This window comes from Lates calcarifer, linkage group LG23 (assembly GCF_001640805.2).
Source record: "Lates calcarifer isolate ASB-BC8 linkage group LG23, TLL_Latcal_v3, whole genome shotgun sequence".
In the NCBI taxonomy this organism is placed as follows: domain Eukaryota; kingdom Metazoa; phylum Chordata; class Actinopteri; family Centropomidae; genus Lates; species Lates calcarifer.
Window position 1 is genome coordinate 1,624,368 of NC_066855.1, and position 24,890 is coordinate 1,649,257.

Consider the following 24,890-nt stretch of genomic DNA (forward strand, 5'->3'; position numbering starts at 1 on the left):
AGCAATATGTACCATCACTACACTGATACATGTCTGTACTCTAAATATGTGGACACAGCAGCTGGTCAGCTTAGTTTTTAGCAGTAAAACTTAAAATGGGCCTGGCTCTGTCCAAATGTAACAAAATCATTTTTAAAAGCTCACTGATTACCATGTTATATCTTGTTTGCTTAATCTGTACAAAAACTGAAATCACAATTTGCCTTGGCTGGGAACAGAAGCCAGGGAACCAGAAGAGGCCTCAGGAAGGTCATGACTTTGAAATACTTTTGCATGTCGGTAGGTGGATTTTGGGATCTATAGATAGAAACAGGTGAGCTGTATTCTCCCCCGTTTCCAGCCTTTATGCTAAGCTAAGCTAAAAGACTGCTCGTGTATATATTTCTCTCTCACTCTCTGTGTTTTCACTTGCTTTTCTTTTCCCACCATGCTCTCTTAACTTCTCTGTCCTCTCACTCAAACATTTAATGGAACTGTTCTGTTTCACTTTCATGATAATCAACTATTTCCAAGAGCCTGACAGAAGACAGTGAGTGTGAGACCCTCTTCTCCTTGGATTAACAGTATCTCAAGAACCTTAAAGACTGCAAGTGTTTTCTATCCTCAGAAAGTCTCAGGGTATTGAAAGAGATTTGCAGATATTTTTATGCTAATCATAAAGAATCAGCTCAGCTGTTTAAAATTGTGTCATAAAGATGGACATTATATGTTTTTAACATGTTAAACAAATTGAGCAATATTGATACTATAAACAAAGAATGGGTTCACGTTTGGGGCCCTGAGGGACACTTTTTGTCATAAATAAGCATTTTGATTAAGCCTGAACTATTCTTTTACACTGTTGTCCGGCCAGGTCACTGAACAATCTGTGAGCACTAGGACCAAATCCCAAAGGTATTTGATCATAGACTGAAGAATTGGACAAATTAAACTGATGTCTCCAAAGTCAGTAGAATTTATCCTCTGGGGACCATGAATGTCTGGCCCCAATTTCAAGGCAATCCATCCAATCATTGTTAAATATATCTCAGTCTGGACCAGAGTGGTGGACTGCTTACATTGGCAGCCCTAAAGCCATGCTGCTTGCATGGATACAAACTCATTCTATCTATACATGCAAGGCCTCCTAGTTTTTATCAAAATAGTTAAAGAGCAAAACAATTGTGAGCACTGGTGTCATTGTTCTGTCTTGCTGACGGACCATACCAATGCTTAATGAAGTGTCTGTGTGTGTGAGAGAGAGAGTGAAGGTTAGCATGAACAGATGCTGTTTGAAACAATGTTCTCGTCAGTCTTTCCACAACCAGTTTTACAGGACTCTCTGACTGGAATGTCCAGTATCACCCTGCCCTGTAAATATGAGCGTTCTATCATTAAAAGATACGCAATACACACACTAGACTTGGCACATAGCAGGAACACTTTTTTCCCACTCTATATTGCTGTTGCTGTTGGCATGAAAAATGCTGAGAGAGAGAATCTACGCACACCTTTTCATTCAGCTTACTGCTCTTTTTTCTTTCTTCTTTCTGTCCTCTTTCCTAATCCAATTTCTTTTCCTGTGTTAATCTAATACACACTGCCACAATCAGAGCTGCGGTTCACATATTTGAACTTCATCATAAGTGATTAAATTTAATACTGGTTTAAAACTTCTGGAGCAAGGCTCTATGTTTGATTGTTTTTTTTTAGCTTTCCACATGCCAAAATCAACATTTTTCCTTATTAGTGATGGATGAACTTTGTGATGCTCACCACAGTAATTCACACAGCCAATGATGAAACATATCAGAATACTCTGCATTATAGGGACACTGTTTGTGGTCAGTCTGTCACGCTGAACACACAATGCCTAGTTCATTTAATCATGTTGCAGCCACATACTGTATGACTGACTGTCCAGCAGGTCATGTGCTGAGTAGCTGTTTCCCAGCTGTATATGTGCATGTGTAAGCACAGTCACCTTTGGTTCTTAAGATAAAGTACAAGCTGTTCAGTAACAGTTCATTAGGCAGGTCACTTATTAACATATCCATCATATTTTGTAGCAGCTCAGCTAATGAATCACTTCGTCTAAACTCTTTGGTTACAGAACATCTACAAATACCTGTAATGTGCATCTGTTCCTGCACCTTATCTGCTGTGACACTTTAATATCCCTGCAGCAGATCAATACAAAATATCTAGTCTCAGTCAAATTAAAGTTACAGAGATTCAATTCACTACTGCCTGAAAAGGTTTAGTTATATAATAGCCTTGGTCCTTCCATACTCAATTTTAAACTATGTGCAGCCGAGTCTGACATTTAGGAGTTTTCTATCTTGCAAATAAATTTCCCCAAAACTTGGAGCATTCCCTTCAGTGAAATTGGAGGGGGGTGGGGGGATGGTCTTTGTTATTATGATTACATATATTTCACATTTCATCATTTTAGTTATTTTTATTTGTTTTAGTTTTGTTTTGACAGTGTCACATCACACAGTCTGCATAACAACACCCACAAGTCCTGCTGGCCACATGCACTCACACGCACACTGAGAGAACATTGAATTTTGTCATATTTCATCAGACATGGTGCACACTGATAGGTCTGTGGTGAACAAAATGCACGTCATGGAGAGCTAGACATACAAATCAACTTGGCTAAAATATTTAGAAGTGCTGAAAAGACTGGATAAGCCAAGCATATTGCTTCTTCTTATTCTTGTGCCAGACAAGAATGTGGATTTGGGAGAATGTTGTAAAACCCTGAATAATGCACATGGTATAGCATCTGCACATGGCAGTTAGGCATGTTAAAGGTCAGGGAAGAGTGTGGTGGTAGCAAGAACATCTTGTGCTGGCAGTAAACACTGAAACTGGAAAAATCATGAGAGGCAGAATCATAACTAGTGGGATAGTGGGCTTGATAGCTGCACACATGCACTGATAAAGCCCTCAAAATAGCACATTAGAATGTGCATGTTGCACTGTGTGCTCTTGACCTAGTCTGACAAAGCAAGCAATGAAAAATCTTACTAACACTGACAACTGACCTTTTGTCCCAGTTGGCCACACTGCAGTAAATGGCAAATCACCAAAATACAAAGCGTGTGAAACCAAGACTGACACAAGTGTTAAAAGTCACATCTCACTTACAGTGAGGGAGCAAATGATGGGAATGAGGAATCTGTTTGCTCATAGTTTTTAATATTCAAGTTCTTCTATTCAGCTTCTTTCACCTCATCCCCATACTGTACATTTGGTTCCTGAAACTGGCCACAGTGCAGTATGGCAAGAATTAGAACAGGCATATTGCGCCTCCAGTTTCAGACACAGTCATGATGATGTGTCGGCCTCCTGATAGTAATAGGATAGGGTGGAAATTGTCATTGTAACTTGTGACATATCTGCACATTTTCATAGCACAGGTAGAAGTCTTTACTGAATTCCATATATTATTTTTATATTGTGGATTTGATAGATACTATCGTTTGATTGGCTGGAAGGTGGACACCTTATTATTGCAAGATCACTCTGTGTTACGTAGGTTTGCTCTGACTTTCTCCCTTTCTACTGCTGTCTTTCTCGGCACAGCATCCACATTGCTTCCTGCTGGTTGCTATTCTTGGTCAGAGGCCATGTAAGCGGGGCCTGATTTACTCAATCAGCCTCTAACTATGAGCCACTGGGCCCCAAGCGAACACAAAATGTGCTGCCAATGTTACAGCAGTTTTGGTTATTTCAATTTAAAAAGGTTTTTTTTTTTTTTACTGTTCTTTCAAGTCCAGAATTAAATTCAGCAATATGTGAATCAAACATGGTGACAGTCAAACTCACTCACTGTTCCATTGTTTTAAATTATATCTAAAGATGTTTTTTTTTTACTAATGAACATATAGCAGCAGAGAGAAAAACTTAATTTGACAGTTTTGGCTAAGCAAGTTCACAAGTTCACAAAATCCACAATCATCCTGTGCTGATTTCCAGCAGGTCACCATATATTTTTTGGTCTGACACAATGATATCTCCTCAAAACTGAAGCTAAAGCACCTTGATTGCCCACTGGTGGCTAGCTAGCTGTAGGTCATAAACCCTGCCACCTCCATCTTAGTGGATGGGACATGGTAGTGCTGGTTAGCCTCACGCTGAACTGTGAGTATGACAGAAAAGGACCAGACTAGTAGTTCATTAGTCTGTTTGGCTGCTTAGCTTACATTCTTGGACAAGACCGAGGTTAGATTAATGTTTTATTGTTTACATTTTCAAACCATATGTTTTCAACCTTATAAGGGAAAAGCTTTAGAATGATCACTAGCCAATGTGTTTGGCAAGTGTAATGCTGGAGTGTAAACTTCCCAGTCCAATAAAGAGCAGTGCAGAGCTGCTAACCTTACCACAACTCTGATTCCTCATTGGGAAGTACTACACAGTGGACAGGTTAGGTTTTTTATTATCTCAATAAGGTATGAAATAGTCCTTGGTCTTGGAAGTAACACTGAATCTGGTTTAATGTTAGCAGTAAATAAACTGAAGCTTTGACTAGTTTGGTCGCTCACTCAAATCATCCCCATTGGGCAAAAAAGTCAAGATGAATCCTCACTTCCTTTATCAGCAGCAAATGTTGGGGCTATTCAATAATAATGTGCTCACACAGGCGAGTCAACCTCCAGAGGTTGTGTCATTAATGCAAGTTATAGAGCTTTGAGGGGCTTAAGCTGCTGACTGTCTCCCTAATGCTCACAGAAATAGAGTCATGTTCTTTGGCTGTTTGAATAGCAGTGGGCAGAAAATAGAAACGTGAATGACTCTGCTCCCCCAGGCCACAGTCCAGCTGTTCACTGGACACCTGTTGACTTGAGATTGCTATGCATTTGGCTGTGCACCCTACCATTGATGTCTCTCCTTCATTTCCCCCTCCACCGCCTCTCATTTTTGCCACTGTCGTGTTCCACTAGACCAGCCTTGCTCTCTCAGTGGCAGCCAATCCACCTTATGGCCCACTTGGCAGCAACCATCAGGTGCCAAGGTGTGTACTTGCCTGTCTTTGCCAAGGCCTCATCATCAGGGCTCATCAGAGACCAGAGTGGATCTTAGTGAGCTGAAGAAGGTGCATTAATGGAGAATAGCTTCCTTTGCCATTTCCAGATTTAAATTATTTAGCAGGTCATAAAAAAACAACCTTCAGCGTTATTGTTGCATCTTTTAAAGAATTTTATTATTACTTTTGAAGTGTTTGAGGGTTTATCCATACAAGGCTTCAGTAATGCTGACTGCAAGGTGAAGCATATTAGCAGTGGAGGGGTATAAATCTCCTGCCACAGCAAAGCTGGGAGAAAGATTTACAGGGTAATCATTGTGGTTATTAAAGTTGTTATTATCATGTATTTCACACACCCAAGTCCACGTTCATCGTAGCTGGTAGCCAATTTAAATTTGAAATAGATTTCTTCACTTTAGGATGAGGAATGCCTGGAGAGGTGCAGAGTGTTAAAAATGTATCTCTGTATGTTTGAGCCAGGGTGTGATATTGGCTGAATGTCTGGGTAAAAGACAGGTTAAAAGCAAGGTTTGTGTTCCAGTTTTTGCACCATGAGGGCTTGTGAGTCAGTGTTACTGGCTCTTTGGCTGTTATGGCTTCTGCTTCTCGCTCCCTCTCTGGCAGGACATACAGACCTGGCTTATCCCGCCTGGCTTAACACACAACACACTGGCTGGTCCTTATCTTAGGCTTGCAGCACCACAGGCCTCATCCACACATGCAGCTACACCAGTGCACACAGACCACTAATAATGAGAGTATGTCGATATTATGTGTGTGCACACGTGTGCCTTTGTTTACATGGGTACATTCGCTCAGACAGGAGTATTTTTGAGCATTTAATTTACTTTCATTCATTTATATTCCAATTATCCTTACATGAATGCTTTATACCAGACAGCTGGTGAAAGACTTACAGAATCTTAATGTACCCAGATACATGCAGCAAATGTGTGTAATTTCAAGTTTAAGTTTTAAATTAGAAGTCTAAGCACTAAAAGACTTCTCAGTCTAGGCATATGCTGATAGCTATCTTAATTAAAATGTCTTCTAACTTATTTCAGAGTTCCAGTTATCCACTGAAATAATGTGGTTGCAGCCTGATATTATGAAGTGGTCATAACAAATGCAAAGGTTAATTTAGCAGTGCTCAGTGGAACCATGTCAGCTTTATGTTGTAATCCTCATGGTTTTTGTGTATTAAGTTGCTGCTCCTGTTGCTAATCCAACATTTCCAGTTACATGCATTTAAACTGGTGAAACATGAGGTGGCCTTTAATGTGAGGCAGTCAGAGGAAACATGTATTTGTCACAGAGGTTAGTTCAGACAGTGATCATTTAAGATGCATTCTTCAAAATTATACATCATCACCATTAGCAAAGTAACCAACTGGTTTTCCTGCACCCTGCAGGTGTGTGGAAAAGTATGCACCACATGTGTAGCAGTAAATCTGATTGTGGTTGTTCATGGCATGAAGGAAGAAATGCCAAATGTGAATGTCCCCAGGTCTTTGCAATCTGCTGTTAAACTGTTCTTGCTGTTGCCACAGTATCCACTGATGTTACCAAATTGCCCCAAACTGAAATATTACAGAGTATTGCTTTAACAAGTGGCTGATGAGTTGGGGACGTCACAGTAGTTTGCCCTTGCTGGTTGGAGACCATGTTAGAAAGGAGTTTTTTACATTTGCCACAAAAATAGAACATTGACAAACTTTTTAAAGATCTGTAAAAATATGCCCAAATAGCAATAAACAAATGAGATAGGAATTAAGTATATAACAACTGAGATATGGTATGTAAACCAGTTCTATTAAAAATAGAACTGCTGATTACCATCCTATATTATTCTGTTCTTGTTCATGGAAACACATTTGTCTCTGTATAATATACACTGGGTATATCACAGAAGCAAAACTGGCACATTTAGAAATCTTATTAATATTATTTGGATCCCAGTTTATGCATTTTTATGAGGACAGATAGAGGGGTTACAGTGTGTGCATACAGATGCAGTTTGCCTCTGTGAAGCTTCTGTAGGTGGTATCCTTTGAGCAAACCAAGATAAAAGTATTGGATTATGGAAGCTTATAGCCCACTGTCAGCTGTGTGAGAGGCACCCTGAGATGGGAAAAATGTTGGATAATCATGACAGATTACAACACAACTAAAAATAACTAATATGGCTTTATTTGGCATTACTGTAAGTGATTTTGAGATATAATGTATAAAAGTGTTATAGTATTGTTGTGCATATACTTATGTGACATCAAATCTTTGAAATGAAGTGTGCTTATTGAATAAAGTGAGTCACAAATTATTATAAGTCCAAGTTTATTGGCCTGACATGACAGAACATGACACAATTATTAATTATTAGAAATTATATTATTACATAAATGAGTAGAATAACTAATTCATCATTTCAGTTAGGTGAACCATATTAGCATAAATAATGTAGCTAGAATTTGCATATGTTTTTAGTTACAGTGTAAGTAGAAATACAGTGTTAGACTATTTTTCAGACTGAGCTGTTTATTTGTGTTATCCTGGTCAGAGCTCAGAATGTCATATGGAGGCTGAATCTTTGTGGAGCATGTGTCTGTCTGAGTACATATGTTGAGGGCTTCTCATCAGGCTCCAAGTCACTAACTAAAGAGGCATTATAATGCACTCAGCTCTCTCTTCCATGAACCTGAACAGATACTATAAAAGCAGTAAAGATCAGACGTTTTCCATGTGTCTGCCATCTCCCTGGATGCTTTTACAGGGTGCCACAGTATGGCTTAGGTTTTGTTCTATGACAGAACAAAGGGGGATAAGGGAAGGTCGCTGGAAAAATTTCCTTTAAAAGTAGGATAGAAAGAGCATTGTAATGATGCCTGCATCACAGGAAGATGGGATGGAGCTGAAGGTTGTTTCGCTCCTGGGATACGTCAAAGAGGAACCATTGACGTTGCAACAAGGGCAACCCTTTGATCCCATCCCATATTTAAATGTCATTTCATAAAACTCTGGCACATCAACAGGAAATCTCAAAACACATCTGCTTGTACAAATTCAAAGTTTCTCAGACTTTGTTTTGGCGCTTTTAATGTACTATGTGTCCCAGAGCAGACCTGGGAGTCAAAACAAGTTTAATGAACTGAGCTCAGCCGTTGATTAGGTTCCCTGAAGAGCAGTTCCCAACCTCTGTCATGCTAGCGTGTTATTATTATTAGTTTTTTTCTTCTCCTTCTTTTAAATAAAGGCCTTGTTTTCTTCTACCATTTACATGAAGCTATGGTCTTGTGGCCACAAATTGTGATTCCAGGACAATAAGAAATTAAGTAAAGTAGTAAATATGGCAGATATGGAGCATTTGTTTGGGCTTGTGTTTCTGTCTACCTGGCAAAGTTTAGTTTGTCTGGAATTATTAGTATTAGTATGCAACCGTAATGCAATAAAAGTGATAAAAGTGAACAGTAACAAAATAACAGATGGCGTGGACGTCTTGGAGAAATGATGCCACGCACAATTCACTACTCACACAACTTTGAAACAGAAAGAAAAGAGTGTCTGACTTGGCACAAGGATTATTTGTGGAAATTGGTGTTTGAATGGCTGGTGAGACAGTGTTAAGGACATTGCATGAGGTCATCACAAAATTCGCTCACAAAATTGCAAGATTAAACATGAAAGGAAGCCTGATGAATATCAGCAGCCGATTCTTTGGTCAGATGAATCCAGAATAGATTGGTTTGGATCAGCTTAGGCCCAGCATGTTTAGTGTGGACCTGATCAGGGCTACCACAGTGAAACACGGAGGTGGGAGTGTGCTGATAAGGGGCTGCATGAGTAGTAAACGTGTAGACGAGGTGACAATTGTAGATGGCCCTATATATATGTGCAAGTTTATACTGGCTGAAAATATAGTTCTCTCTCAAGAAGTTTGACAGGAGAGAAGCTTTCCTAATATGGTTAAGTCTGTCCCTTGATTTGAATCCAGTGAAATACCTTTGGAGTATTCTAAACCTGATGGATGAGCAACAAATCTCCTCCAGCAACGAGCAGCTGAAAAGAATCATCTGTGAAGAATGGCAAAATATCTCTCCACAGATTTGGACAGACTGGTAGCATCCGTGCAAAATAAAGATGGATAAATATTGGAAATGTCAAAGAATGGAATCTCCACTGACTTTTGTTGCAGCTTGTTCTTATGGACTATTCATGATACTTTTATCTTGCTGAAACCTTGAAGTGCTTTCACTCAGAACCTTTCACGTGCATCTGTCTTAGATGTGCCCCTCTCCCCACCCTCACCCTTCAGCTTATGTCCTCTTCGTACCCCCACACCTCGTCTCACACCTACTTCTTTAGGATTTTTAAAGTCACGCAGTAGGCGGTGAAGGGCTAAAACTGAGATTATCCCTTCCCTTTAAAGTCATGGGTAGAATATCACATTGAAGCTCTCGACCTCTGGACAACCTTGTTTAAATGTAGGGAAGTGTTTGAAAGATTGCTGTTGGGTATCTATATCTATCTCCACAGGTTTACCAAAGAGACCTGCTGAGTGCTGAGCACGTTTTTATGCGTTTTTATGCATAACCTGTGATTCATCTTGTTGCTCCCAAAAATGTTCTGAACCAAACCAGAACCGCCAAACCTGATCAAAGCAAAGCCAGCAGCGACATTAACGTGCACGTATCTCTCTTGTCTCTATAAACCATTCTTTTAGTCATTTTTTCCACACCTGTTGAACAACTGTTCTTTAGCTTTCTGATTTCACTTCGGGAGGATCAGAGGTTAGCTTTATTAACTCTCTTTCATCCCCCCTCTCTCACTGCTCTTCCATGTACTCTCTTCAGTCTGTGTTCATTTCATGTCTTTCCCCTTGGCTATTTGTGTCAAGGTGGAAGAACATAGCATGGATATCTTTATATCCACGTGTCACATTTCACTTGACCAAAAGCAAATGAGGCTTGGCGAGACTTTCAAGCGCAGCAGGACTACTTCACACACCTTGATCTTCTTTCAGAACAACTCATGCCTAATTTTCCAGGAATCATCCTCTCATTATTCTCTGATAAAACAGCCAGCTGAAATGCAACACCATCCAATTCACAGATTGTCTTGATCACAGTGTTTCATTTTATTATATTTTTGTCAGGGTTATTTTATTCTGTTGACCTCTTTGGACTGTCCTCTGAATCTCTAGGGGTGTAAATTAATGGACACTGATTAAGATAAGGATTTAATACTTGGTACTCTACAGGGGTAATGGTGTCAAAGGCAGCTTCCTGAAAGCAGCAGCATTAGCAACAGAAAGCAGAAGGGCTGAATGCAGGCAGTAAAGAGAGAGCAGTAGGGATTCTGTGATTTGTATTTGCTCAATGGCTGGCTGTTTACTAGATTACTGTGAAATTGTTCATTCGTTGTGGAGAAAATCCCATTCAAATTTCATGTTGATTTAACAATAGAACCATTCTAAGGGTGAATTTGTTGTTTTTTTTTTCCAGTTTAATTGCTTGCATTTGACTCTGATTTAATATGTCCCATTTGTTGAATTCATCAGCTATTAATTTTGATTGGCTTTATGCTGTAATGGATTTTGAGGTATGACTAAGTAGTGAAGAGTCCTTGAGGAGCCATCTGAAATAACTTAATCATAATACTGAAATGATTTTGTGTTTCAGTGTCCATACTGTAACACAGTATGGACTTCATAGGTTTAAATGGTCGAGGACAACTCTGTTTTTTGGCTGCATGTCAAATGTCACTCCGCTGCTCTCACTGTGTGCAATGACAGACAGGCTTTCATCACATTTTGTTTCCTTCAGTGGTGTTGGTGCATGTGATACCATTCTGCCTCTAATGAAACAAAGCTGCTTGGCCAGCACTTGAGTATTTTCCATTACGTTGTGCTTTTAAAAGCCTCGCTCTAACTCTTTGTTTTCTCCTCCTGTTTTGGCTCTCAAAGATCCAATGTATGTAGGTATATTCCTGCACGAGTTTTATGTTTTACACTAAATTAAATGCCACTATGCAAAATATTATATCATTATTATGGTGCATGTAGGTAGTAATATGAGCATGGGTCAATGGGTTCCCAGTAATCAGGACTGAGAACAGATTATTTTCAGTCCAGTTTGATTTCACATAGTTTGTGTATCAATATATCTAATACCCATGTGAGTCCAATACCTATAAAGTGCACAAAAAATGTATTCCAACATGTAATGCCACTCTTTTTGACCACAGCTACTTGTTAATTGGCAGAGTATCCTGCTGGTACCAGTGTTAGTGCTCTCTCTATATTTGGGTCTGTTTGGGTCAGCCACATTTTGGGTTGGGTGTAATTATCCTAGAGTCTATTTTGGTCCTTTCCTGACTGTCCTTGGGTTCTTCTCAGGACTTTTTTTTTTTTTACATTATTAATGATTCACGTCAGCTTTGGGTCAGTTTTCCACTGGTCTGTTCCAATCCAAAATTTAGAAACGTCATACTTGTGCTCTTTTACAAAGTATTAAAACTCCATAATACTTGTAAGTTACACTGAGAGGATGGCTAAAAAGTGGGTGTGGTTTTTGGGGGTAGCAATAACAGCACCATACAGACAGTTCACTTTAACATACCCCTCACTCATGTTGCTAAATCACAAAATTCTGCTGTGAGATTAATCGTTAGCTAACGTTCAAGTGTAATTTTATATTTTTGGGCAAGTTAGCTTGTCAACTAAATACCAGTATAATGAATCTGATTTTCCTCCACAGTGCAGAGGAATCAGCTCCGACTCTCCATGGGCTTCATTGGAAGGGACAAAGTCACCATTTGATTTGGTACTGGTACTGAATAAGTTCATGTTCCTCATTCCTGAAGGTCCCAGCCTACGCTTTAACTGAACAACAAAGCCTGTGATCAATTACAGTTACATGTGTAGCTGTAAAGCCTCACAAGTAATTGCATCCACTTGTTTACCACCTCTTTAATCAGTTGAGGGAAGGTTGTAATTATTGTATAACATTTAAGCACTTCCCTCAGTAGCCCTCAAGCATTCACTCTGGACACTTGTCTTGTGGCATCCTATCACCTGACCCATTAATACGTTTTCTTTCCATCTTGATTGTAGAGAGAAGAAACACACCCCTGTGATCCTTGCTCTTTATCTCTGTAGGAGTGTTTCCTCTCTGTGGCATGTTTGTCTGCATATTTAACATTTCTGTCTTTTAGCAGTTCATTAGGTAAATACTTTTTTTTTGGTAATACAAGAAGATTCATGCATGCTACCGATTCTTCCATTGCTGAGGTATCTGGTAAATATAATGGAACAAATCCATACTGCCTCTGCGAGCTTCGTGTATATGAATTAATGACATTTTTCCACATGAACTGATGGCATTTCCATTTAATTATGTCGCCAAGTTGAGGTATGTGTGGTGTGCAGCCTACATGTCTTGGTGTGTTTGCAGAAGTGTATTCCTAATTAAGGTCTCTCAACAGATGGCCTTGCTCTTGTCTGAAATGGCACACCATAATATGCTTCTCACTGATAACATTCCAGTTGTGCTGTTGTGGTGAATTTAATGCTCCTTGTCAAAAACTTTCCAGCCTATCACGGAAGGTAGTCGTTACTCAGAGGAAGCTGGACAATGGACAAAACATGCCCATTAGGACAAAACACCACGACACTGTGTCTGTTCTTGCACATTTCAGTCTTTCCTTTTCCCTTTTTCTTTGAAGTTGAACCTCCTGCATTGGGGTAGGAATTTTTGGTTTCAGCTGGTACAGGTAATTTGATTGGGCTGGCAATAAAAGTAGTTTTTGAAAAAACAAAAGCTGCACGTAAGGTTAGTTAGGATTAGTTTGGCAATGTGTGTATTTACCTTCTGGCTTTGTACAAAGACTGGAAATGAGAAAACTGCTACAAAACAAAAACAGCCAACAAAATCTGCCTACTGATACCTCTGAAGCTCTCTAATTAGCGGGGCATATCACGTTTGTTTAATCTGTACAAAAACCAAACCAAAGTTTAAAAACAACAATATTTAATTATGTGTCAGAGTACTTCTTGGCTGGGAGCAGTAACTTCCTGGAGTTTGGATGGTTACCTGGCAACTGCTCCCAGTCAAGAAATTGTCCAGCACATAACCTTACAATAAAACATTTACATGTTTATACTTAAAAATATTATTATTATTATTATTATTATTATTTTTGTACATATCAAACAAAGGCTAGCTGTTTCCATATTTCCAGTCTTTGTGCTAAGCTAAGCTAACCAGCTGCTGGCTGTAGTCTGGGTGAACTAGTCTCCACTTTGGCGTAGCTTGTTAGCATCCACATTTTCCATGTTCTGAGTGGAGCACAAACTTGAGCCACATAACGCCATGCATTAGCCTGAACATGCTCCCTTCACAATTCTGATGGTAATCCAGGTGTCTTTTTTACTGGCTAAAATAATAAAAATTACCTCTAAGATTAAGGCTCATGATCAATGATACAACAAAACATTTCCTTCTGCTCTTAACTGAACACATGTAACGTCACAGTCACATCTGTATGCGTCGTAATTCCCTGAAAAGAAAGGCAGTGTTATATCATTAACACACCTAGTTAATAAAAGATAAACCCTGCTGTCATTGAACTCAGCATCTTTGAAGTGGGTGAATGTGCAGATGATGACTTGCTCTGTGCCTGGGAGACTGCAGTGAGATTCAGCAAACAACATGCCACGGGCTTTTGAAAGTCCTCTGCTCTCTAATGCAGTATTACAGCGAATGCCACCAGATCCATTCAGAGGCACTGCGCATGACCTCATGTATGACACCGCAAAGAAATTGCCTGTGACGCTTCTTGTGGCACTGCACAAACTGTACCCTCAACTTTCTTTATTCTTTCAACAATAAAACTTGTGCGGAAAGAGTTGACTTAAGGAGTTAACAGGATTAAACCAGCATACTGTAATGCCATCAGATAGCTGTCACAAGCTGCTGGCAGTTTTTTGAAGCTGCCCTTCCTCACTCGGTAAGCAAGGATATTGTTGAAACTTTATCTGTCATGCCATTTACACATCAGCTTATGCACAGCTAAAATGCTGTAAGATGATGTATACCTTAGAGATGTTTTAAGGCTTCACCACCTCTACTGAGAAAACTGACTCCATTAGAACTCAGAGGAAATTGGAATTGACTTTAATATGTACATTAAGCTGTGTACTCCTCTGCAGGTTAAATGATATTAAAAAGTGAAATTGATTAAATTAAATTGATTTAATGGGAGCATGAGGGGTCAGAATTTAATCCATCCATACAGATAGGTGAGAAAGTAGACCATGTGTTGATCTGTCTCAGGGTTTCAGACCTCAGTCTCAGTTTTAAAATTATCATAAGAGGGAGAGAAGATATTGAATTAATAAAATTAAGTATGAATGGTTGACTTACAGTGGAAAAGCTCACATCTCCCTTTGAATGAAACTATTTCTGGCTCTCCACAGGCAGAGCTGCTGTTAAGTCCTTTGGTCACTGGAAGTGCAGTACAGCTTCAAGTGTCTGGATGAAACACATGCTGACAACCTAAGTTTGTGTGTGTGTGCGTGGCTGAATGTGCGGGGAAGCATCTGTGGCGTGTTCCTGTTTGTTTGTGTGTTTTGGCTCTGTGTTAAAGGAATCCCTGCACGGAGCTTGGAAAAGTTCCCATTAAGCAAACTGCGACGTCTGCCCCACCTTCGCCCTGTGCGAGCTGATTCTAATAAGCCCTGCATCTGTCTACCATCAGCCTCCCTCCACCCTCAAGCCATCATCCTCCTCCTCCACCTTTCTCTCCCCTGCTGTGAGCTCATCTTTCAATAGGCTCGGTCCACCTCTCGCATATGGTCCCATCATGCCTAACTGCTTTGATTCACAACTTAATTCCAATGGGTAATCTGTTTACCTGGGCGAGATGAAGACTGGCAGGATGTTTATGAGATTTCATCATGCCTGGGTTCACAACGAGAATGTGTAGCTGTAATGTAACATCTGCAAGTCTATAATTGAGATGCAACATGCTGAGAATTAACAGATTTGTAAGAACGTACAATATATGCAAAGTTTCACATGCACCAGGTCTGATTCACAGTAATCCACAGTGTCGGGGGGTTATTGCTTTAATCTGGCCCCATAAAGTCTTTTAATTTCCGAAGGACTTGAACTTTGAAGGCTCCTGCTGGCTCAGCAGGCGAAGGTGTGCAGGGTGTACTTGAAATGTCCTTTCAATTACGGCTCTCTGTGCTGAATGTCATTCGCCTTCCCTGTCACTTGCTGCTGTGCTACCTAAAGTTAGAGCATCAAAAAGCAGAAATGCTTTAAATATATAATAATTTTACCATCTCAGCTTTGACCACTTTAGAATCTCTGACTGCAGAGCTGCTAACTGAAGTGGATGTTTACAGCCATTACCCATTAAGGTTCTGGCTCCTTTATGCCTTTCTTGATTTCACAGTAGGCAGTTTATCTCAATTGTTCTGAGGGCCAGGGTTGTAACTTTTACTTTTGGCTGTGGCTCACTTAAAAAGGAGATGTTCATCTTAATGTGGCAGCCACATTTCAATAAAGATTATTATAAAGTTTATTTTGAATAAAAAGAAAAAGCTGCTTCTTAGGGAAGAGTGTCTTCTTCACAAAAGCAAAACTTCAGGGGTGATATGTGGGTTAGACTCTTTAAACTCTTCCAAGAGTAAATAAATCGTCCTTGCTTTGCACCAAACGACAGAGTCTTTGGGGTTTCGGCCAAAATAAGGAGAATCCACTAAAGTCACCAAATGCACCACTAAAGCTGTTACTTAAGGGATAATGAGCTAAGCTAATCCACATGAAAAAAAGAAAACTGTAGATCTCAGTTTACTCAGCATTAAGAGTTCTACTCAGCCTGTAAAGGCAGTTGTAAAATGTCCACTGTGGCACTGGAGGGGTTTCATCAAGATCTATAAGATTATAACCCTGATGACATCATAAGGGGTTATCTCAGCTTGAGCGTGAAGACTACAAATTCATTACAGAAAGTTTTTGGACAAGAACGGACCTTCATGGCCCAGAGGAAGAAGATTCATCAGGCCACTCACAAAACACTCGTCAGTAGGATACTTCATTATTGGTTTTGATGTTTTCATGGGATTTGTTGACACCAGTAAAAATATAGAATATCTCCAGATGTATCCTTTAGCCCACACTAGGGGACTATGAATCAGAATATCTCAGCTTCTGCTGCTTCGATTTTGACTGTTCTTTTTTTTAATCTGTCTCTTGAGAGCCCCACAATCTTATGGAACTCTGGTACCCAATTTCTGGAACAACCCTTCAAAGGTTACAGCGATCATGATTTTGGCAACTATGTGGGGTAGTGCTGCTTTGTAGTCCATAAATGCATGCTTTCTGTTCGAAATAGAACAGCTAGATTGCACTTACGAGTTAAAAAAAAATCATGTGAACATCCTGGAGACTGCTGGGAATGGTACTTGTGTGCTGTGTGCAGTAAACTGAGGCCACTTTCTCATAAATTGGGATGTTTTGATTTCCACTAGAGAGACCCATCATGATTGAGACACATACTTCGAGTGACTGTGGCTAAGTGAATACATTCAAAATGTTCAATTCAACAAGCTTTTTCTGTCCCAAATATTTTTCTAGAAATGACAGAAAACATTTACTACTGTGATGTGTCTTATTTGGTCTGGCAACATGTGAAAATACCTCATCCTGTCGTCACTTTTCTTTGGCTAATTTAATAAAAACTATTAGAAATTCTACACTGAAAACACAGCTTGTTGAGATGAATAGTTTCCTGCCCAGGACATGTGTCAAAACTGTTATTCCTTGTTTTCGTATTATTCAAATGGGCTAATGACAGTGGGTTTTAAGATTAATCTCAGTACCTGAGGGATTTCTGGTTTGTGTGTGAATGTGTGTGTGAGTGTGGTGCCTCTTGGAGACAAAGAGTGTGTGACCATACAAGCAATTTACTCTTGTCCCTGGAAAGTCTTCTGTTTGTATTTTGTAGACATGGGATACTAATTGCACCCATGGCCTTCTCAGAGCAAATGAGTCTCATGGTACAATTAGACTGTGAGAACCGTCAGTAACAAACATTTAATCTCAGCCTCTGATGGATGCTAAACATTAATATATTCAGCATTATTAATCATCCGGATCTAACCCGTGGGCGCTCCTTCTTGGCTTTCATTAGTTGTTTTAGACATTCATTTCTCTAGTTACTGATTCAAGACTCAAAGCTGCATATCCTTATTTCTATCCTTCGCTGCTTCAAATGTCTTGATTACTCCCCCTCTCCATCTCTCTCCGATGCCTCCTCCATCTGTCTTTCACTCCCCACTTTGCTGGCTAGTTTTTGTGTGAGTGTTTTATAAGGTTAAAAGGTCCATGCAAGGGGGGGGCTGCGCTCTGCTCAGGCATCATTTGTCTTCTCCCCAGTTGGCTAAAGCACCATCTATCATTGTTGCCTTTCTGGAGCCCCTAATGTCTAAAGCACCTGAGTGTGTGAAAGAGAAAGTGTTTCGTTTGAGTGTGTGTTTGTTCACATATGCTTTCCACATCTACCCAACACCACAAACAACTTCAGGATTGGTTCAGCTGCCACAGGAGACGAGCACAGCCGCAAACCCTGAGCTTTCCTGGCCTGTTTGGAGTTTGTTGCTCTGCCCTCCAAAGCTACTGGAATCCCCCTTAACCTTGTTTTCTCTACATACCCACCATACATGGTGTTCATTATCCCCACCTCCCACTGCTATATTGGCCTTAGTGGACTCACACTCACCTTGATAGTAGTTTGGACTTTGCAACTTTTTAGCCGCGCAAGTGGCGAGGCTTTGGGGATGGCAGTGTTAGTCCACTGGTCCATCTTGGTCTGGACTGAAATATCCTAACTACACTGCCATGACAATGTTGAACAGACTGAGTACACATAACAGAATTTTGTTTGGTAGCTTTCGGCTTACAGGCAACAATGAATCCTCTAGTTGTCGATGGGACAACTGAGGACAACTGTTAAATTAATAATCAGCAACAGAAATGAATATACTGTCCTCATGTTCTCTGCTTGCTCTGCTTTGGTGGACGGTGTTAAACTGGACCAGAGTACAGATAACACCATACAGTACACTCACTATCCTCTAATTAGGCACATCTACTAATTAATTCAAACAGCTCGAACGCCCAGACAGTGACTCATGTTTAAATAAGGCATGAGTATGAAAAATGCAAGCTGGGTGAATGCAGTGAAGCTGGGAATTCGCTACGAGGCTTAAAGTCTTCATTGATATTGGCAAAGAAGGAGTTCACAAATTGGAATGGGATTTTGGCAAAGATGGACTTTACTGATTCTCTCAACTGCAGATTTGCTCACAAGATGATTAGGGAGGAACAGAAGAACACATATGACATAAAAGAAAATCCTGCTCAATGTTCACCATCAGGCCATGTTGGAACAACCCAGCAAAAAGAGCATGAATTTAACATGCTATCACTGCACACCATGCTGCATATTAAAGCACTGCAGTTAAGTCTGAGGAGAGGAAAAATGCAAAAATACTCAAGTCACATTGAACTTGTCCATATGGGACTGTGGACTTGGCTGGTGCCTCACAAAGAAACAAATATCCCCTGGGCTGCAGCAGTGCTGCCAAAATGCCTTTACAGATGCCAGCGTTAAAAGAATGATAAGATTCAGGCAAATACGGTGGACACAAGTAGACGTCTTCAACAACATGTGGGTACAAAGGTGATGTGCAAAGTAGTTCAACACACAACGTGTCAAACTCTCTCTCTCGCTCTTTTTTGTTCCAGTTTCCTTTGAGAAGTCCTGAGAGCCAACTCTTATGCTCGCTGCAACTTTTATCTTCAGTGTTTCATCTGAGTTTAGTTGAGTGGCGAGGCTCAGAGTCCCCTTCAGAAAAGTTTAGGAGGGATTTTAGAGACTAGAGAGACTTAGCTTGGGAAGGGAGAGAGACAGTGAAGTGAGTGGTGAAAAAGCTTCAAATGTGACAATAACAGAAGATACACAAAACTGAATTAGACGTCAAATAATTGTCATTAATATTAAATTACCTTTTAATATAATCAGTAAAATTATATTACAGTGTGGAAAACAAGGCTAATTGAATAATAAGAGATTTTACTTTATCAGTTCACCAACATTATAATCCATTCACAGTCAACAAACAGGAATGACGTGAGTCCTCAGAGCTAGTTCAGGCGCTCAGCGTGACTTCTCATCTTACTGCAACATACTATATATCATAGAAGTGCACTAAAAGGAATAGTTGCACATTTTGGAAATATGTTTATTTGTTTTCTTGCTGAGTGTTAGATGAGGTTGATTCCACTCTCATTTCTGTCTAGTCATTGTAAACCAGGAAATGTTTGTCTTAGTTTAGCATAAAGACTTGGAACCAGCAGTGGCAAAAGAAGTATTTAGATGCTTCACTAAAGGAAAAGTAGAAATACCACAATGTAGGGTTTCATTTCCAAAGTCATAAATGAAGCGAGGCTAGCTGATTTTCCCAGTATCTAGTCTTAATGCTATGAAAACTATCCTGCTGCTGCCGTTCGTATGGCACTTCAAAGGCCCCACCTCCGTCTGTAGGCTCCGACTTTCCTTCCTCCAGGAAGAAAGTAATTATCTTTGTGGTGCCTCCGTTTGGGGACTGATGAAGTCAGAGCCTAAAAGCCAAATAATAAACAATATATTCCCCATGAGCACTTGGAAATCCTGTTGTTGTGTTAATAGCAGAGAATCTAACTGAAGTGTCAATTTCATGCAAAAACAACAACAAGCCCCCCCCACTGAAACAGCATTAGTCATTGTGCTGTGGAAACCAAGTTTTCCTGAGCTGAGAAAAACAGTCCTGTTTTCGGATTTCTCAGCAAATCCAAATGGGGATTTAAATGTTTTATTTTGATTACAAAGCAGGAGAATTTTAAACTCACATGGGAATACTTATTCCATTAGTTTATCAGAAAAACTCCAGATCACAGATTTTGAAACATGACAGTGTCAGTATGTGTGTATAAATGTCTTCTGAAGAAGGAATGAAACACTTTTTAATGCCTGTACAAATAGTTCTAAGAGTTTTCTTAAGATAAGATAATCCTTTATTAGTCCCACAATGGGGAAATTTACAAATCTTTTCACATTTAGAATATTGATGATCACACCATCAGCCTGTATATGGTGTATCAATATAGAACAATAATCCTATTTTACAATTCTGTGAAAATACACAGTGATATTAATGTACTTTGCGACACACATCGTGTTCCAGTTAAATGACATTCACAGAATCAGACTCAGGGAAAATCACCCAGACTGTAGATGATGTATGTACCAAGGGTAGACCTCTGATTGCTTTAATGTATGGCAGCCTGGTGATGGTGATGATAGCCTGGATTTCACAGTGGGAGGTTCCGTGCAGTCAAATCAGTCCAGCACGCCACGCAACAGAATGAATAAGAACAAGGAAGACCACTTTATATTTTACAGTTCTTCAGTTTCTTCAAATTTACATATTCATTTTCTGTTTTAGTTCTTCAATTTCACTCTACATACCAAAATTGCCATTTCAATATCTGTTCTATCTGTACTATCTGTTGTATTATTAAATTTCATTTTTCTATTATACAATTAAGATGATGTCTAGAAATTACACAGAAGATTGTTCATGGTCATGCTTTTCAAAAGGAAAACCTCCAGCAGGATAATATGGGGATGGCTCAGGAACATGACTGAAATTTCAGCTTTGTCCCCAGATTTACAACCAACAAAATCCTCTTGTATTTGGAGCGCCAGGATGTTGCCTGTATTGTCAGCAAAAACTGCATGATGATATTGAGTTAGCATGGCCCAAGGTCCCTGTGCTGCAGCTTCAGCACCTCACATACCTCAAGGTTTCCAGGTTGTTGTAAAAATCTGACCTACATCATGCTAACAAGGTAAATGTGTTAGCAGGCATCTGTGCTTTGGCTCAGGACCAATGGCGATGCCAGTGATAGGGGACACTTAAAGTTAGGAGTGCTTTTATTAAAAACAGCAGAATCTCATCAAAAGGACATTTCTGAAATCTAGATTCAACCATGCAAAGTGTAAATGTTTTCATTTTAGGCTCAGTACAGTATCGGATGTTTCCAGGTGATGGATCACTTGATCCCTTTATTTGCTGACTTAAGGTGACACAACAAGGGCAATGCTATATTTGTATTCTGTCTCCGAGGTGTAAACACAATGCTTAACAGGAGGATTACAGGGATGGTCAGCTATTTTAGATAGCGGCATGATGTGATGGAGGTCAGTAAGAGAGGGATGAAAAGGACAGAGATAGCGCATAGAAGCAAATAGAAGTATAAAAAGCAGCAATAAAAGATATTAAGCTGAATGTTAAGGTAGGGACACTGTCTTAAATTATTTACTAAATATGTGAATGGTGTTGCACCAGTGCAGATATGTTGTTTCGAGATTTACCTCTGAGGGGTAAGAGGAGGATGTAAAAAATTAAGCAAATGTAAGAAAACTCAAAGAAATAAAGAAATCCTTTTCACTAAGTTATGTCAATTAAGTTTGATAAATGAATTTGGTTTAATTTGTTAAACCAAACTGCTATGTTGGGTTCATCAAACTTAAAGTTACTAGTTCTGTCAACTGATCATCAGTCAACACAAGGCTTTTTGGAAGACTTTGACCAAATTACAGTGCATGCTGGGAAGTCTGCTACTAAGGTAACATTTCTTTGTTGCTGATTATTTCTATCTCTAGGACCGAACACCCTCTAATCTTTATGTCAGAGTGTAAGTTGAAACATTTAGTGTTTGGGAGCTTTTAAAAAAGGCCATAAACAAGGCTCAGCCTCCTCCTCACCCCAGTAATTTTTGTATGGTCCCTAATTTGGACATTAAGGCGCATTGTTTTGGACGTCTGTAAATGCAGTCATCAGCAGGCTCTTGTGTGATTACATTCTGATGTTGGCAAATGAAATAACAAAGGTTGTTAATGACAGACTGTGTTTTGCAGTGTGTGATGTGTACTGAGCTACACTACTTTTATTCCATTTCTAACTGTTTTACAGGTTTTTTTTTAATTGAGCTGTGGCTTTATATTTATCTGAACTTGACATGAAAAGTTGAAAGCATAATCTCATTTATTGTAAAACTAAAAAGTCAGATGGTATTTGCTTTTTGCACAAGCATTTGTAAACACTTGAGAGCACAAAGCAAATTAAACTTGAAATCTGGGTTTTTAAGAGACGTCTGTTGTTTACAACCTTATTTTTAACTGGTAATTACTTTCTTGCTTATTTTATTCATGGGTGCAATCTTTGCTTCAGCTCCTTGTCTGTGTACTCAGGTTTATATTTGAGGAGCCACTAAAATGAAAACGCACAACAACAGTTTTGGAATTATCTAGCGAATAATCAGGCGTTGCAACAGCTTTGCTGGGATTAGGATATTACATGGTGAGGTGAACCTCATGCCACTATAAAAACTGAAACAGTAGCCAGCTTTGTAATGCATTGGAATTTTATTAACTTTGAACTTTTAGTTTCTTTTTCACTTCTAAATACACTATATTTTGTTGTTTATGGTCTTAACGAGGCCCCTTCGTTCTAAGTAAGGGACATCTGCATAGTGTGCTTCCAACTGTGTGGCAACAATTCTGGGAAGGCTCTTTCCTGTTTCCACATGGCAGTGCCCTCATGTACAGAGCCAGGTTCATGACAACATGGTTTTCCCAATTTGGTGTGGAAGAACGTGACTGGCCTGCAAAGAGCTACCTGATACCTATCTTCGTCATTGTTTTATTGTTTTATTGACATGAAGAAATAAGACAGTGTGACTCAACTTGTGAAGGCAAATAAGTTTCCATCATGCAGCTGTTTTCAGATTAGTAAAAGGAAGGAATATGACACAAATATAGTGCATGCTGGGCGGTATAAACAACTTTATTATATATATATATATTATAACTATATAACAGTTGGTTATGTAAGTTATCATCCCGCTTTTTTCTTTTCAGCAATTGCCATTTTATGTATTTCCATTCTTTAATTACCTCTCTTTATTGTACTTTTTATTGATCGTGGCCAAGTCCACCATTTCTGTGCTGGATTCAAATTGCATACCTAAGCATGAGGGATTCACAGGAAATGATGTATGTATGTAATCCAGTGTTACTGTTTGTAATGTGAACTCAATCATGTCAGCCTAATTATTTATAACTTTAAATCAAATTTTTATTTAAAACAAACATTTTTACAAGACTGTTACACGTTACAAGACCAAAGTCATGATTAAGTTCTGTAACAGCTCTCAACATGATACTAGATCATGGCTTGAAACATAATTTCTATTTTAAAGTCCTCGGCTTCTTATTTTAACATTGTAGTGGGAGGGAGAGAGAGAGAGAGAGAGAGCGATGTAGAGTTAAATTACGCTAACAGGCTGTTTTGTGAGCACACATCCAGACTTCCTATTGATTGTATCAGCTTTTTATGACTGCTAGATGACCATGATTTATTGCACGCTGCAGAGTGCAGATCCCTCAACAACCAGCCACACACAAACAAATGCAAAGTCCAGAGTGATTAGAGCCAAACGTGCTCAGCCTGTCCTTCAGTGAGCAACAGGGAGATTAAATTTCATGGAGCCATCATTAAGAGTCTTCCTGGTTTCAGATACATGATCCTGTTTTTCAGGTCTTAGCTTTTGCAAGTTCAGTATGATAAATAATGCATATTATGACATGAGCTCAGTGAAAGAGTGATATCTCATGGATAAGCAGCCAAGTCTCCATAGTGTTCCCAGCTGACAGCTCTGTAGTGCAATTTACTTTTAAGGACTTTCAGATATTTTGACCTGTCACTATTCCTGTATTCCTAGGGGCAATTAAATTTCATGGAGCCATCATTAACGTTACACCTGTTTTTCCAGCTTTTGCAAGTTAGTATGTGTACCATGAAAGAGGCCAAGTCTGTGTTTGAAATAATCCATATGTTACTATTCCGCCTATAATAAACACTCAAGAGTTCACTCTGTAGCAGAAGTTTTCAAACGCTGTGGGGCTGTGGGAGAGTTGCAGAGGAGGCTCTGAGGTCGAGACATAAGGCAAAGATGGTGCATAAGTTAGTTATTGCACTTTGTCAGTGACGGTGCTTTGAAAACTTTTTTTTTTTTGCAGTTTACATTGGAAATTGCTTTCCTTTCCAGGTCGTAGAGCAGTCAAATCTAAACATATATTTTTATGCACCTTCCATTACCTCTGATGTCCATTGTGAATAAACTCCTTACAGCTCCAGAACGAGTACAGTATCTTTGCTCTTTTATGGGAATCTTTACAATATGAAGCATCATTTTTACACTCATATTTTGGACAGAGATAAATTGCAGAAACTTGATACAGTGCATTACATAGTAAATAGGGAGTGATTTCAGCCCTGTTTATTGCCACTGCAGGAAGTGGTGTGTAGTTTATGGAGCATGGCAAACAATAGAGGTTAGCATGGTGGATGGCCTGGTAACTGGTTTTACTGTTGTGAATTGATGTTGGCATAGAATCACTGAATTAGCTATAAGCTGCACTTGAGCCCTTTTTTAAAATATTGTTTGCATTTTTAGGAATCTCTACAGTGGAAGTAATGCTGCATTTTTTACCAGCAGTTTGTGTTTGGACTGTAACCATGCAAAGACATACAGATTAAAATCAACCAGGCAACAAAATAAAAGACTATAAATTGATGATAATGTGGTAAAATCTATGGGGGAACTTTTTAGATTATCGTAGTGATTTACCAGTGTTTAACCAGGCAATTTAACTGTGTAACTATAACCATACCTGATGTTCTACAGCTACAGTC

The 24,890-nt window shown here is 39.3% G+C and overlaps 1 protein-coding gene and 1 long non-coding RNA gene across 3 annotated transcripts in view; one reads left to right on the forward strand and one right to left on the reverse strand.

Annotated features, from left to right (window-relative positions):
* The window catches only part of LOC108872656 (uncharacterized), a 30,662-nt gene extending 18,818 nt beyond the window's left edge, over nt 1–11,844 (forward strand). The window contains exon 3 of the long non-coding RNA XR_001959261.1: nt 11,773–11,844. This is a non-coding gene — a long non-coding RNA (uncharacterized LOC108872656). The remainder of the gene's footprint in view (nt 1–11,772) is intronic.
* Nucleotides 1–24,890, reverse strand: part of LOC108872655 (urotensin-2 receptor) — a 45,653-nt gene that overhangs the window by 6,561 nt on the left and 14,202 nt on the right. The window contains exon 4 of one of the 2 annotated variants that reach the window (XM_051066332.1): nt 20,050–20,432. The exons of the other annotated variant lie outside the window; for it this stretch is intronic. The gene's annotated coding sequence lies outside the window, so the exon portion shown is untranslated. Of the gene's footprint in view, nt 1–20,049; nt 20,433–24,890 lie in introns of those variants that run through there. 2 annotated transcript variants of the gene reach the window in all.